Raw genomic sequence first — 14572 nt, 5'->3', positions numbered from 1 at the left:
GCTTGTGTGTTTTCTTTCTTCAGTGTTTTTTGGTAGTTTGACTGAGGTTATTTTTCATTGCCCTTCCCTTGATGACATCCATGGTGCTGGTGGAAAAGGGCAGCAACTCAGTGCCACCTCACAGCAGAAACAGCTTGAAGAGCAGTTCCAGTGGATGTATGAGAGTCAGTGCCCTGGGAGTTCACCAAGAACCAGAATTTCAGAGCCAAGCTGGGGGATCAAACATGAGAATTGCCACCTCCTATCTTGGCTTGCATCACCACTGGGCCTGAGAGGGTCCTCAGCAGGTGCCCTGGGTTTGGTGGAGTTGCTGGCAGGCAAACGTGACCTTTCCTTAGAAAAGCTAGCAGAACAATAACAGGGCCCTGAGTTTATTTGTGCAGTGAAGGGAACACCAGCACAGTCCTTGTTCTGAGCAGAAGTAAAGAGGAATGCAGAAGGGAGTGAATTCTGTTGACTTGTAGATTACCTCTCCTCTTCACACACACACAAAAAACACAAACAACTTCTTAGTGGTTGTTCCAGATCTGTGCTCACTACATTTCTCGTTTCCTTCCTTCTTCCCTTCCCTTAGTGAGTAGTGAACAGTGTCTATGCTCCTCTCGGAGGAAAAGATAATAAAGATATAGCTCTTACCCTTTTGGGTAGTTTAGAGTTTACACTGTCCTTGCACTTTTTATCCCTGAGTTTTAAATCATAAAGGGACTAAATGCTGTTGTTGGGGGTGGGAGGGTGGGAAGAAGAGGATAGAAATCCCACAAACTGATTACTATTACCATACATCCTAATGTCAGTGGAAATGTTTAGGCAAATCAAAGAGATAAAATCAGTGGTCTTACTCTGATAAAGCAGGAGCTTCCCTTGGGTGCTCTACAGGGTACAAGCAAGGCCATGTCAGTAAGGCTCCATACTCAGCAGCGCCGGTGTAAGCCGTGCTAACTTTGCCCTTATTGCACCTCTGTCTTTCCTGTCAATTTGTCTGTCTCCATCCTGCACTGCCCCAGCCTGGTCCCTTGGACGTCCCTTAGGCTGCTTTGAAACCATGTCCAAATGTCCTGCTAGGAGAGCCCCATCAGCCAATATCCATAAGACTAGACTCTCCTTATTTCGTACTCCCATCAGCTCTTTCCCGGGGTCCCATCATTTCCCAACATGACAATGAATTAGACAAATGAAATCTATCTGTGGCTGATCCATTCATGTCTTTTCTTGAGTCAGTGTGTCACCCCTTGTATCAGTCAGTGTTCTTAGATCCTTGCAACTGAGGATGACTCTCTCTCACTGAAGCAGCACGGGAATTCAGTAGAAGGATGCTGGGGAACTCTAGGTTCTCTGGGGAGGCTGAGGAACAGACTTGGGAAATGGGCACGGATGGGGATCCTACTCAGAAGTTGGGACCGCAGCCCAGGTCGCACCATAAACAATAACTGCGAGAACTGCAGATAGCCCTCTGGATGCCACCATTTGCCACTGACAGCTCTGGACAGGGCCACTGCCACAGGGTCACTGCCACTATTGACACCCACTGCCGAAATAAACAATCTCCCAAATTCTGCTGTCCTGTGTCACCAGCTCCCAATCTGTGGTCTGGAGCAGATGAACCTGGCTGGTGAACCCTAGGACACATGCCCCTGCCCTGACTATGAGAAGGGTTGAGACAGCAACTGCTGCATTTTCTGCTGAGGTTTTAATAGTAGAAAACAGGCTCTGCTTCCTAGAAATTCTCGTAAGGGGTGGAGTCCTCAAAACAGAAAGGGAAGTTTGATGTTGAGAAAGAAAAAGAAAGACAAATGTGCACCACACCCTTTTAGGCAGCATGCACATTTCAGCAGAGGATTTCTTGAAGCAAATTCTTAGAGTAAAGGAATTACGCAAGTGGTAGAAACTTCAGGCAGACTCTTAGACCAGCAAGGCAGATAGTGGGGGTCAGACAGCCTTTCTGAAGCCAAAAAGTTCATTCTTTTTTCCCCCATAAGATGGCTCTAGTAGTGCTTAGTTGTCTTTAACTTCATTTGAAACAATTTTGTTATATCGTATTGTGACAGCTGTCATATTAGCATGCATTTTTTAAAAAAATCAAAACTGGTGAATTTTTGTGTAGCCATTTTAATATTGAAGATGGAAGAAAATATACAACATTTTTGGTATATTATGCTTTATTATTTCAAGAAAGGCAAAAACACAACTGAAACGCAAGAAAAGACTTGTGCAGAGTATGGAGAAGGTGCTGTGACTGATCAAAAGTGTGAAAAGTGGTTTGCAAAGTTTTGTTGGATGTTTCTCACTGGATGATGCTCCATGGTCAAGCAGACCAGTTGGAGTTGACAGCAATCGAATTGAGACATTAACTGAGAACAATCAATGTTACACCATGCAGGAGGTAGCCGACATGCTCAAAATATCCAAATCAAGCATTGAAAATCATTTGCACCAGCTTGGTTATATTAATTGCTTTGATGTTTGGGTTCCACATAAAGTAAGCAAAAAAAAAAATTCTCTTAACTGTATTTTTGCATGTGATTCTCTACTTAAATGTAATGAAAACATTCCATTTTTAAAACAAATTGTTACAGATGATGAAAAGTGGATACTTTACAATAATGTGGAATGGAAGAGGTCCTTGGGCAAATGAAACTCGCCAAAGGCCAGTCTTGATTCAGAGAAACCGATGTATGTATGATGGGACTGGAGGGGAGTCAGTCTCTAATATGGGCTCCTTCCAGAAAACCAAACAATTAATTCCAACAAGTACTGCTCCCAATTAGACCAACTGAAAGCAGCACTGGATAAAAAGGGTCCAGAATTAGTCAACAGAAAACTCATAGTCTTCCATCAGGATAATGCAAGACCACAAGTTTCTTTGACAACCAGGCAAAAACTATTACTCACAGCTTGGCTGGGAAATTCTGATTCATCTGCTATATTCACCAGGCACAGCACCTTTGGATTTCCATTTATTTCGATCTTTACAAAATTCTCTTAATGGAAAAAATTTCAATTCCTTGAAACACTGCAAAAAGAACAGTTCTTTGCTCAAAAAGATAAAAAGTTGTGGAAAGATGGAATTACAAAGTTGCCTGAAAGATGGTAGAAGGTAGTAGAACAAAATGGTGACTGCATTGTTCAACAGTTATTGGTGAAAATGAAAACTGTGTCTTTTAGTTTTATTTTAAACTGAACAAACTTTTTGGCTAACCCTGCCTCACTACCCACTCTATCCATTCTTAGGGCCTAGACTTGCAGAATGCTTATTGAGAAAGCCTTCCCTTTGCCTGTGGAGGTGACTTCAGAAGGCTCTTGGCTTTCCTTGGTTAGTCCATTGCTGGGGCCCAAAGGCTGTTTCCCAGGTTTCTTTCAGTATGGTGAGAAAGATAAAAGGAGCAGGTCGATTTCTGTGTCTAGTCCTGAACTGTGGATTCTCTAGCAAATTCTATACTTTTGTCCTTTGCTCACCCCTACCTCCACCTACAGGAGAAGAATATATTCTAATGTCCACTCTGAGAATGCTAGAGTGGGGAGGACCCACAGAGCCTATTCCCAGAGTTCCCCGTGGGGACCAGAATGGGTCTGCCTAAGGCTTCCCACACAGCTGCATTGAAGAATCCCAAGTAATTCTTCCTCAGTAGGAGGGAAGTGGGGGCCACCTCCAGGTGCCTCATACCAGAATATTAAGACAGAAGAATATTCAAAGATAAATCAAACATAAATAATGTCAGAGATTGGACTGTTAACAAGAGTAATAATAATTCAGATTTTGAAAATCTAGTCATGAAACAAAAACTTAAGCTTTTTCCTGTGATATAAAGTTATTAGGGGTCAAGTGATTTTTTTTAAGACCCCAGTTCTAAGAAACTGGATGTACTATAATCTCTGGTTCATATCACTGGTCATCTTTGTTCATCATTGACCCATTCATGGTCCACTTTTCTCTGCTTAATATGCCAGTTATCTTCCATTTTCCGTTCTCTTCATCCTCTTCTGTCCTACCACAGAAGGCCGACCACAGGGGGCTCCCTTGCCCTTGGGCATCCAGCTGTATTAGCCTAAGTCTTGGCAAATCAGAGAGAAGGAGAAAAGGGAGATCAGGGTATTTATTCTCCTGACTCCTCCCTGTGGATTTGTCTCACACTGACTGCACTTGCAACAAAGACCACAGTCCTCTCAAGGCAGCCCTTTCTATTAGAACCCCTGTGCCGAGGGGCTCTAGGGAGCACTCCAGAGGTTCTTGCCCTCTGAGGTTAGGGACACTACACAGCTCTGTCATTACCAGCCCTGTGTAACTGCATTATCCCTGGAAATGCACCTTTCCCTGCCTCCCCACTTATAAACCACGCCTTCATAAATCCTCCTCGGTTAACTTTGTTTGAATGGTGTTCCTAGTTTGCCTATCTGGTTCCTGCTGAGACGCCCCAGGTATGTGGTGATCATTTATTTAGTAATATCAATCCAGAGAAATCCTCATACTTGTATCAGGGAGTCACAGAAGGATAAACACTCAGACACAGGTATAAGGGCAAATCCCCCGGAGATGGTTGTCCCTCCGATTCCTTATGGGTGAACATGAGGAAGAAGTTGGACATGAGTAAATTGTCGCACATTGTCACATTACAGATATATTTGGATGAAACTCAAAGTGGAAAGGAGAAGTTTCCAATTTTGGAGACCTTCTTTAAAAGAATATGGGTGTTGTGATGGCATTGAGCCAAAAAAAAAAAAAAAAAACCAAACAGACAATGGGGCTAAGGAAAAAAGTGTTATAATGAAAATGAAAAATACTCCTCACTAACTAGTCATCTTCTACACCATCCTCAACAAGAATCACCAAACATAAGACTTACACTGGGTATTTAACAGAGAAATAGAAAATACTAATTTGAAAATATATATACACCCCTAAATTTCTGCAATATTATTTACAATAGCTAAGATATGGAGGCAACCTAGGTATCCATCAGATAGATGAATGGATAAAGAAAGTGTGGGATATACTTAACAGAATATTACTCAGCCATAAACAGAATGACATCTTGCCATCTGTTATACCACACATGGACCTAGAAGGTATTGTGATAAGTGAAATAAGTCAGACAAAGACTTGGTTTTTTTATTCCATAGGTAAGTGAAATCCCTTTGTTGTTGTTCTTTTTCACTCCACATGTATGTAAAATCAGATTTCAAAATCAGGAAAATAAAAATAAATCAATGAACAAACAAGCTCATAGATACAAAGAAAAAACTGATGGCTGTTGATAGAAAGGGTTTAGGGAATGGACAAAAAAGTTAAAGGGTTTAAGAAGAACAAACTGCCAGTTATAAATCAATCGCAGGGATCTAATGTACAGCATAGGGAATATAGTCAGTAATGTAACAACTATGTGTGGTGTCAATTGGGAATTAGACTCATTGTGATGATCACTTTGTCAGGTATATAAATGTCTAATTACTGTGATATGCATCTGAAATGAATATAACATTGTACATCATCTATAGTTTTAAACTGTTTTAATGTTTTTAAAAAACCTACCAAGCACTTATTTTGTGCTGTTTTATATAGAAAATTTTACTTAACTCAGGAAAAGCCTAGACTGAGAGCAGATCATATTTGCTCAAGGTCATACAGAACTGTGGTAAAGATGTTGGCATTAAGTAAAGAAGAAAAAAGCAGCTGCAGCAACTTAATCATCTTTATCAAGTCTATCAAACTGTCAACCTATAGGTAGGTGGCTAGTGGTTGCTAAATAGCATGTTTGCTGATTAAAAGGCAAACATGGAGAGGTCTCTATCGAACATAGGTGAGCAAGTCCAGAGTACAGCAGGCCCTCAAATAATGTCATTTCTCTAGAATATTGATGTGATGCCATAGGAACTTAACTCTTGTATATATCAATTAGCCTGTGGTAAAACTGGTTTTGTTATACATCATTTTGCCACAGCTCCAATAACCTACTGACAAGGTTGGTGAGGATTTGCTGTAGTTGGAGGTCACCCGTCTTTCTGAGGCTGTTCTGAAGGCAGCGGCTGGTTCGGTGATAGCTTAGAGGCCATTTACAACAGAATCATCTCTCTCAGTTCCTTCCTCCTTCAGCCATGCAGCATCTTCCTGCTCAAAGTCAAGACAAAAGGTCGATGCAAGAGGACTCTGTTTTTTGCCAAGATTTTAAAGGTTTATTGTGGGTGAGGAGACTGCTCAGGGAACCTGTCTTGCCCAGGAGAAGAATGTTTCTGGAATAACCACCTGATCAAAGTTCCTCAAATGCAGAACCCAAATTTATAGGTGTAACATCTCTGAGAAGAAAAATTAGGTTAAACATCAACAGACAGAGCACTGATTCAGCGACTTATGAGTTGTTAAAACACTGGTCCATTCACTCCAGGACCTCTGAGAGCTCAGGCAGACCATGAATGGTAGATGAGGACCAGCTGAACTACAGGAGGACTGCAACATACAGACCTTGACATCCCAGACGGATTTTCTCTCAAGTTTATTTCTCAAGGCTCTTTAAAAACTGTCTTTAATGAGTGCTCCCAAGAGTTGTTCGTGTCTTTCACTCATATCCTTGACACAGCTTTCATTTTAATTGTCTCATCTTCATGTCAGTGTAATGAGTGCACTCAGACTGCTTTTTGGCTGTTCTTGATCCTGTGGTCATTCCTGAGGCACTCAGTCCTGTACTTCTGCCACCCCCAGATTCTTTAACATGAAAAATTTGGAAAACTAGATTCCAGACTTCTGTTATAATTAAAACTCTTATCCCCGGACACATTGAGTTAATAACCAATAATTCCTCTCTTTGTTTATTTCAAGGACGTTTAGCTTAGAAAGAGTAATACAACACACCACTTTCCATATAAGAACATGCATAGCAATGATGATACCAATTTAGTCTGTCACAATGATTGACCCTCGGTAACTTTAGACAGCAGTATCTCACAGGATGCTGAGACCAACAGAAGCTTCTTGCGGAATCTTGAAATCTTAAGAGATGGAAATAGCAGATTGCAATTTGAAAATAGTCTTTCCACGCAGATCTCTAAACACCGTCTAAGAGGAGGGCATGAGTAAAGTCATAGCCAAACAAATCTTAATGGGATAAAATTGTCTTGAACACTGGAGTGGCCTGAATTGTATGACTCCAACAGGGCCTCCAAGGCTTCTCGGGGGGAGTGGGCCAGCATGGGAGGGCAGTTGGAGTGAGGAGGAAGGCCATGCTTTCTGGAGGGTGGGTGTGTTCCTTTTCTGGCTACTGTTATCAGTGTGGTGAGCACACCCCTTCACCACAGTTGAATGCCCTGGAGAGGAAACCCAGAGCTTCCTGTTGTTCTACCAATGCTGCAAAATGCAAGTTAGAAATAAAGAAAAAAGAGGAAAATGGGGGGAAATGTGAAGGTCTTCTGGTTAGGTCAGGGATGCCAGCCTCCAGGATAAGACCCAGCTCATTTTTTCCTGGAGATGTAGAGGAGAAGGCACAGCCCAAATGTCAGCCAGTTCTCAAACCCACCAGGTTTGAGAAAATAATCTCTCTATATAAAAAGGGCATTTTTGAGAAACAGCAGAACAGAACCAAGTTGGAGACCTTGAAAGGAAGAATCAGAACATATATATAGGGATGTGCTGCCAAAGAAATAAATATATCCCCTGCTTAATGCCCTTCATATCCTTCTGTTTATAAGGCACTACCCCAAAGTTTTGCAGCATTGGAAAGAATCATTTCAAATCAGATTATGTTTTGTTTTGCTGCTATAAGCATCTAAGCTGTTTGAGATGCTTCCTGAGATTTAGGTGAAGTTAACAACCTGGCCCCGGGGTCAAGAGCACAGGTGGGGCCAGCAGGTCGCCACATACATATATGTATTTATAGATACATATATTTATTTATGTCACTCATCTAACTTTAAATTAGCAAAATAGCCTATTCTTGTCCTGCTTATCAGTGACTTTTTTCTTCTCTTCTTCAAAAGGCCAGTTTTATCCCAGTTAAAATTTGATTTGGTCCATGCCCTTCTGTTAGTGTTTTTTGGAGATTTGTGGGGAAGATTTTTCAAGTTGTGATCTGCTAATGCCACCTCTCCTTAGATTTTGAGATTCTGCAAAAAACTTCTCTTAAACTTTTCAAGCAAACTTTCTCGAACTAGATGTCTTCACCAATGTGTCTTCCTCTCTTGCCTGTGTTTCACGTGGTAGAACATCCTTCCTCTGAAAGAGAGATAACAACAAAAAAATTCCACTTTGATTATAAAAGTTGATTAGAAAACACCCTCCAATTTTCTAACATTTCAAAAATGTTAAACTCTCCCCTTGAAATACAAGTACCTTTTGCATCCCTAACTCCTGCCGTTTTGAAACAGGCAAATACCGACAGGCTCCTGGGTGGAGGCACAGACAAGCAGACACAGACACCTTTATCGATAGCACCACCTTGGTTCTCCTTTTGTTATATCCAGTTTGGTTTCTAAAGATGTTGTCCTACTTCACTCTTCTTTCCCAGAAGCTCCAACAGCATTTAAATTATCTTCTGGACCTGGCTGGTGTGGCTCAGTAGATTGAGTGCTGGCCTGCAAACCAAAGTGTTGCAGGTTCAATTCCCAGTCAGGGCACATGCCTGGGTTGTGCACCAGGTCCTCAGTGAGGGGACGTGTGAGAGACAACCACACATTGATGTTTTTCTCCTTCTCTTCCTCCCTTTCCCTCTCTAAAAATAAATTTTTAAAAAATCATCTTCTGGGCTGATTTTTCACGAAGGCTTGTCGTAGAACCTGCAGCATGTGTCATATCCCAGAGAAAACACCTCACATACGCGTCAAGTAACAACAACCCGCTGTGCAGAGGGAAGCACCCCGCTGAGTCAGCAGGCTCTTCCTGGGTGCGGGGAGCATTGTAACGTAGATTAAGTTTTCTTTTCACAGTTGGAAAAAGAACTGACATTAATTGCAAACATGGCTACAATTTTACTATGGTATTAATCAGAACAAATACAGTGCAAGTGTTCATTAAGAAAGGACAGACCGTATACAGATAACCTGGGAACCGAAAGCTTTCAGGGGTGTCCAACTTTTGGGGTCTCTGGGCCCCACTGGAAGAAGAGTCGTCTTGGGCCACACACATTAAATCCACAAATACTAACAAAAACTAATGAATGAAAAGAAGTTTTTAAGTAAATTTACAACTTTGTGTTGGGCCACATTCATTGCCATCCTGGGCCGCATGCGGCCTTCATGTCGCAGGTTGGACAGCCCTGGAATGATCGTGATGTAAAAAGAGTTGTAATGTTATGTGAATGAGGTGGAAATGAAAATACAATGCAGCATGTGACGCGCCACGTCAAACTATTGAGCAAAATCAATCCATTTAATGGATCTAGAGAATGGATCTGTTTAATGGCTCTAGAGAAACTAATTGCCCAGGATAAGGCAAAGAAACATAGTCCTTTACCTAAGTTCCAGTTTCACATGAACTTAAATGCCATTTAAATATGTGTGTGAGAGGATAGATGAGTGAAGAAATTATACAAAATAAAAAGAGGGTCCAAAAATGGAAGAAGAATGAGGTATCACCATTTTGTAAATATTAAAGGAACAAAAGTTTAGTAGGAGAAATTTAAGATGCACGAAAGTATGGACTAGGTCAGTGGAGATATAGTCTATAGGGCAAATGAATTACAGGAAACAAGATTAAAAAGGGGAAGAAAGTAAAATATTTGAATTTGTGAAGACAGCACATTTCAAAATGAAAGAACCATTTGCATAAAGAATGTGTTCGCAAACGAGAAATCAGTATTTAAGAACCCTGGAATATAGTGCTGTGTGTGAAAGAAATGAAAGTACAGTCTTTTAAAAATGGGCTTTATTTACTTTTAGCTGCTGGTACTTTTACTGAGGTTTTCAAGATGAGGAGGGGTTCATGCAACTGTTCAGCTTTCTCTGGGTTTTAGGTCTCCCACTGTCCACTCCCTCTCCCGCCACCTTTGTTTGTACTTCTAAAGTTTATTGAGACCAATGGCGAAATCTTTTAACAATTGGATTTTTTTCTTTTTTATAGCTATTAACTTGAGTACTGTCCCCTTTTGGCATTTAAGATCTGGTAAATAGGTACAATGTTTTTCAGGTCTCAACGGAAGAATATTGCTGATACTTCTTTAATTAAGAAACTCAGCCACTAGTGATGAGTATTGAATTCTGTTGGGTAATCACTGAATTTATTATCTTTTCCTCTTTGACTTATTTACTTTTTTTCTCCCAAGTTTGACCCCATTCAGCCCCTCTTCTTTCATTTTTTTTAGCTGCTTTCCTTGGATATATTTTTGTGAATTCATGACCAAATTTTACTTCTTTTGAGGAGCTTAGTTTTTTCTTTCTTCCTTCCTTCCTTCCTTCCTTCCTTTCTTTCTTTCTCGTTCTTTTCTTTTTTTCTTTCTTCCCTCCTTCCTTTTTTTTAAAAAAAATTTTACTTATCGATTTTTAGAGAGAGGGGAAGGGAGGGAGAAAGAGAGGAGAGAAACATTGATGTGAGAGAGAAACATTGATCAGCATCCCTTGCATGCATTCCAACTGGGGACTGAACCTGAATCCTAGGCTTGTGCCCTGACTGGGAATTGAACCAGTGATACTTCACTTTGTGGAATCATGCTCAACCAAATGAACCACACCAGTCAGGAAGGGTAACTTAATTTTCTAATGTTGATCTCTTTTTCCATAAATGCAAGTTTCTGTGCCCTTGCAAAATGTTGGAACTTATTGATTCTTTTTTTATTTTGTTTGTAGTTATAATGAACTGACCATTTAAATTCTTTTTTATTTTTTTAAAGATTTCATTTATTATTTTGTTTTTAGAGAAAAGGGAAGGGAGGGGGAGAGAGAGGGAGAAAAACATCAGTGTGCAAGAGAAACATTGATTGGTTGCTTTTGGCATGACCTGGCTCACAGCCCAGCCATGTGCCCTGACTGGGAATCAAACCAGTGACCTTTTGGTTCACAGGCCAGTGCTTAATCCACTGAACCACACCAGCCAGGGCCTTTGACAATTTATTGATTTGAGAGAGGGAAAGAGAAAGAAAAACATCTATTTTTTTTTTTTACTTATCAATGCCTTCATTGGTTGATTCTTTTATGTGCCCTGAATGGGGATCAAACCCACAACCTTGGTGTATTGGGATGATATTCTAACCAACTGAGCTACCCAGACAAGGCTGACTTAACTATTTAGAGATCTGTATTCCTGTTACATGGTGACCAAGATGGTGACTGCCATGGCTTGTCCGTTGAGTTAACTAGTGCCTGAACTTTCATGTCTATGAGGTTTGGTCATTTTCAGGGGACAATTTAAGTTTGGGTGGCTGGCCAAAAATACTAGGTTCTCATATTATTGGGTTTCAATATTAAATTTTAGCTCCTGCTTGATTTCTGGTAGTTGGTGACAATGCTCATCACCTCCTTTGAGATGGTTAAGTGTTGCCTCCTTTGGGGGGGCTTGTATCAAATAAGGATAGTTGCCCTGGCTGGGGAGCTCAGTTGGTTAGAGCACTGAGCTCCCCAATACACCAAGGCTGATCCCCAGTCAGGGCACATATAATAATCAACCAGTGAAGGCATAAATAAATGGAAAAACAAGTTGATGTCTCTTCTCTCTCTCTCACACACACACACATCAGCAAAAAAAAAAATGAGGGATGGTTGGTGGTTAAATGGATCTCCTTTGAGTCCTCAAAGGTTAATAATTTCTAACTTTCATGGGATGTATTGTTTGTCACAGTTTCAAGCTGCTCCTTTCTGTATATACAATTGTTTTAAACCAATCATTTAATACATTTTTCCACTGTTTGTTCCTGAGCTCGATGGGTGGGAAGGTAGGAAATCTACTATGAGGTTACTCAAGGTAGAGGAGCACCCCTAGAATAACAGAAAGGGCCTTAGACTGGGAGTTATAGCTGAGATCATACTCCCCACTTGGCTTCTAACTTGACACATACCCTTAAACCAGACATTTCCCTTCTCCACCTATAAAATGAGGAGGTTGAACTAGATAATTGCTTCAGCACCTTGCAAATCTAACACCCTACGATTTGAAGGAAATTTCTGATCAACTCTGTGAAGTAGAAAAATATTGTAAATATTTATAAATAAGATATTAATTAAGAATAAAAGTAGGGCTCTGGCCAGTGTGGCTCATTTGATTGGAGCATCAGTCAATAACCAAAAGGTTGCAGGTTCAATCCCTGGTCTGGGTGCCTGCAGGGGGCAGCAGATTGGTGTTTGTTTCCCTTCCTCTTCCCCTTTCTCTCTAAAAGCAATAAAAAAGTGTCATTAAGGGAGGATAAAAAATTGTTTTAAAGAATAAACATAAGAACAGGCATGCTCTCCCTCTGGGAGCAGGCCTGTACCTTCCCCTTCCCTGCTCTTCTTCCCCCACAGATGTGCATCTCCTGAACAATAAGGGTCTCCATGAGACTTACAGCCAGGGTGCAGTTTGCAGCCCAACAGCTCATCCTAGGCTAACCCCCTCAACCCCTCTCCAGGGCCCCTTTTCTCTGGCTTCCCAGTGAGCCAGTGCATCCCCCCTGGGCTCTCTCCTGTTACTTCTTCTATTGTAAGCCCTTCCTTGTTTCACTGCTCCCAGCTTTAATAAACGTACTCAAACAATTTTTTAAATATGTATGTAAAATTAATTAATTCATTTTAAATTAATTGAAAGTAGGAAGAGCTTAGTTAAGAAATGGAGTGATATGGAGATGCCTGGTTTGCTGATGGCCCAAAGATGATGGTGAAGCAGACTTAACTTCTGTTACCCTCTTTTATATGATTTTTAAATTGAGTTTCCAGGTTTGTGAGAACACCTATACAGATTTTTGTTTGTTGTCTGTGAGGGTTTTAGTTAATTCATATCCATTCTTGGCCCCATAGCTTTCTGAGAACCGTGTGTCTCAGATCTACTTTTCTCATCAGGGTCCCAGGATCCATCTAAGGGATACTGACTAGAAACCTCCTTATTAATTTCCCTAAAATGGGCTGGAATTCCCCTCCGCCACAAACCAACTGACAGCAACCGAGGAGGATGGGGCAAGAGGAAAGTTAGAAGTTACTGAGCATGACAAGGAGCTCTTTGCTGGAGAACTGCCCACGGGTTTCTTGGTATCAGTCAAAAGGAGCATTAAAAAAAAACACAACCAGCTTCATCACCCCACCCCCACATCCTCAACTGGATGTCCTAATCAGGGAATTACAGCTCAGTGTCTTCCCCATGATTTCAACATCCTAGATCTTTTAGTTTTAACTTTTTCTTTAAAGATGTATTTATTCATTTTTAGTGAGAGGGGAAGGGAGGGAGAAAAAGAGGTTACAGAAATATCAATGTGTGGTTGCCTCTCACATGCCCCCTACTGGGGACCTGGTCCACAACCCAGGCCCTGCCTGGGAATCAGTGGGAATCACTCAATCCACTGAGCCACACCAGCCAGCGAAGTTCAGTGCATTTGAACTTGACATAAGCTATGCACTGAAATGTCTTATTCCTTGTTTCATGCCCTTCAGTGTTCTACTGAGGGATTGGGAACAGATCTTCAAGACAACTATTCATTCAGCAAATATTTACTGAACCCCGCTATGTGCCAGATACTACTTAGCTTTGGGGATACATAAAAAGATACATTTCTTCTCATAGGTTGTCACTTATAAATTACTTTCTTCACTTTCATTTCCCCAACTCTCCACTGTTTTTGACTCTCCTCTGTATCCTTGAGAGCTGAGTACAGAACTACTCTGGTTAGTACAGGGTTGAGGTCCTCCTTGCTATAATTTGGGCAGTTACAGAAAGGGTAGCATATGTGTATTATAAGCTCTTTTCTGTGCCTTCAGTTTTCTTTTCTTTAAAAAAAATATATTTAATATATTTTATTGATTATGCCATTACAGTTCTATTTCCCCCCTGCACACCCCTCCCCCCTGCACACCCCTCCCCCACCATCCCCCCTTTAGTTTATGACCACGTGTCACAAGTTCTTTAGATTCTATAGTTCCCATACTATTCTTGCCCTCCCCCCTATCTATTTTCTATCTATGGTCTATGCTACTTATTTTCTGTACCTTCTCCCCCCTTCTCCTCCTCCCACTCCTGTTGCTAATCCTCCATGTAATCTTCATTTCTATGGTTCTACTACTGATCTAGCTGTTCTCTTAGTTTGCTTTTGTTTTAGGTGTGGTTGTTAATAACTGTGAGTTTGCTGTCCTTTCATTGTTCATATTTTTATCTTCTCTTTCTTAGATAAGCCCCTTTAACATTTTATATAATAATGGCTTGGTGATGATGAACTCCCTGAACTTGATCTTATCTGAGAAGCACCTTATCTGTCCTTCCATTCTAAATGAAAGCTTTGCTGGGTGGAGCAATCTTGGTTGTAGGTCTCTAGATTTCATGACTTGGAATACTTCTTTCCAGCCCCTTCTTGCCTGTAAGGTCTCTTTTGAGAAATCCGCTGACAGTCTGATGGGGACTCCTTTGTAGGTGACTGTCCTCTTATCTCTTGCTGCTTCTGGGATTCTCTCCATTTTAATCTTGGCTAATGTAATGATGATGTGCCTTGGT

Source organism: Artibeus jamaicensis, unplaced genomic scaffold (assembly GCF_021234435.1).
Source record: "Artibeus jamaicensis isolate MK-2021 breed Jamaican fruit bat unplaced genomic scaffold, CSHL_Jam_final contig_793, whole genome shotgun sequence".
Classification (NCBI taxonomy): Eukaryota; Metazoa; Chordata; class Mammalia; order Chiroptera; family Phyllostomidae; genus Artibeus; species Artibeus jamaicensis.
Note: the sequence above shows the minus strand (reverse complement) of the source record.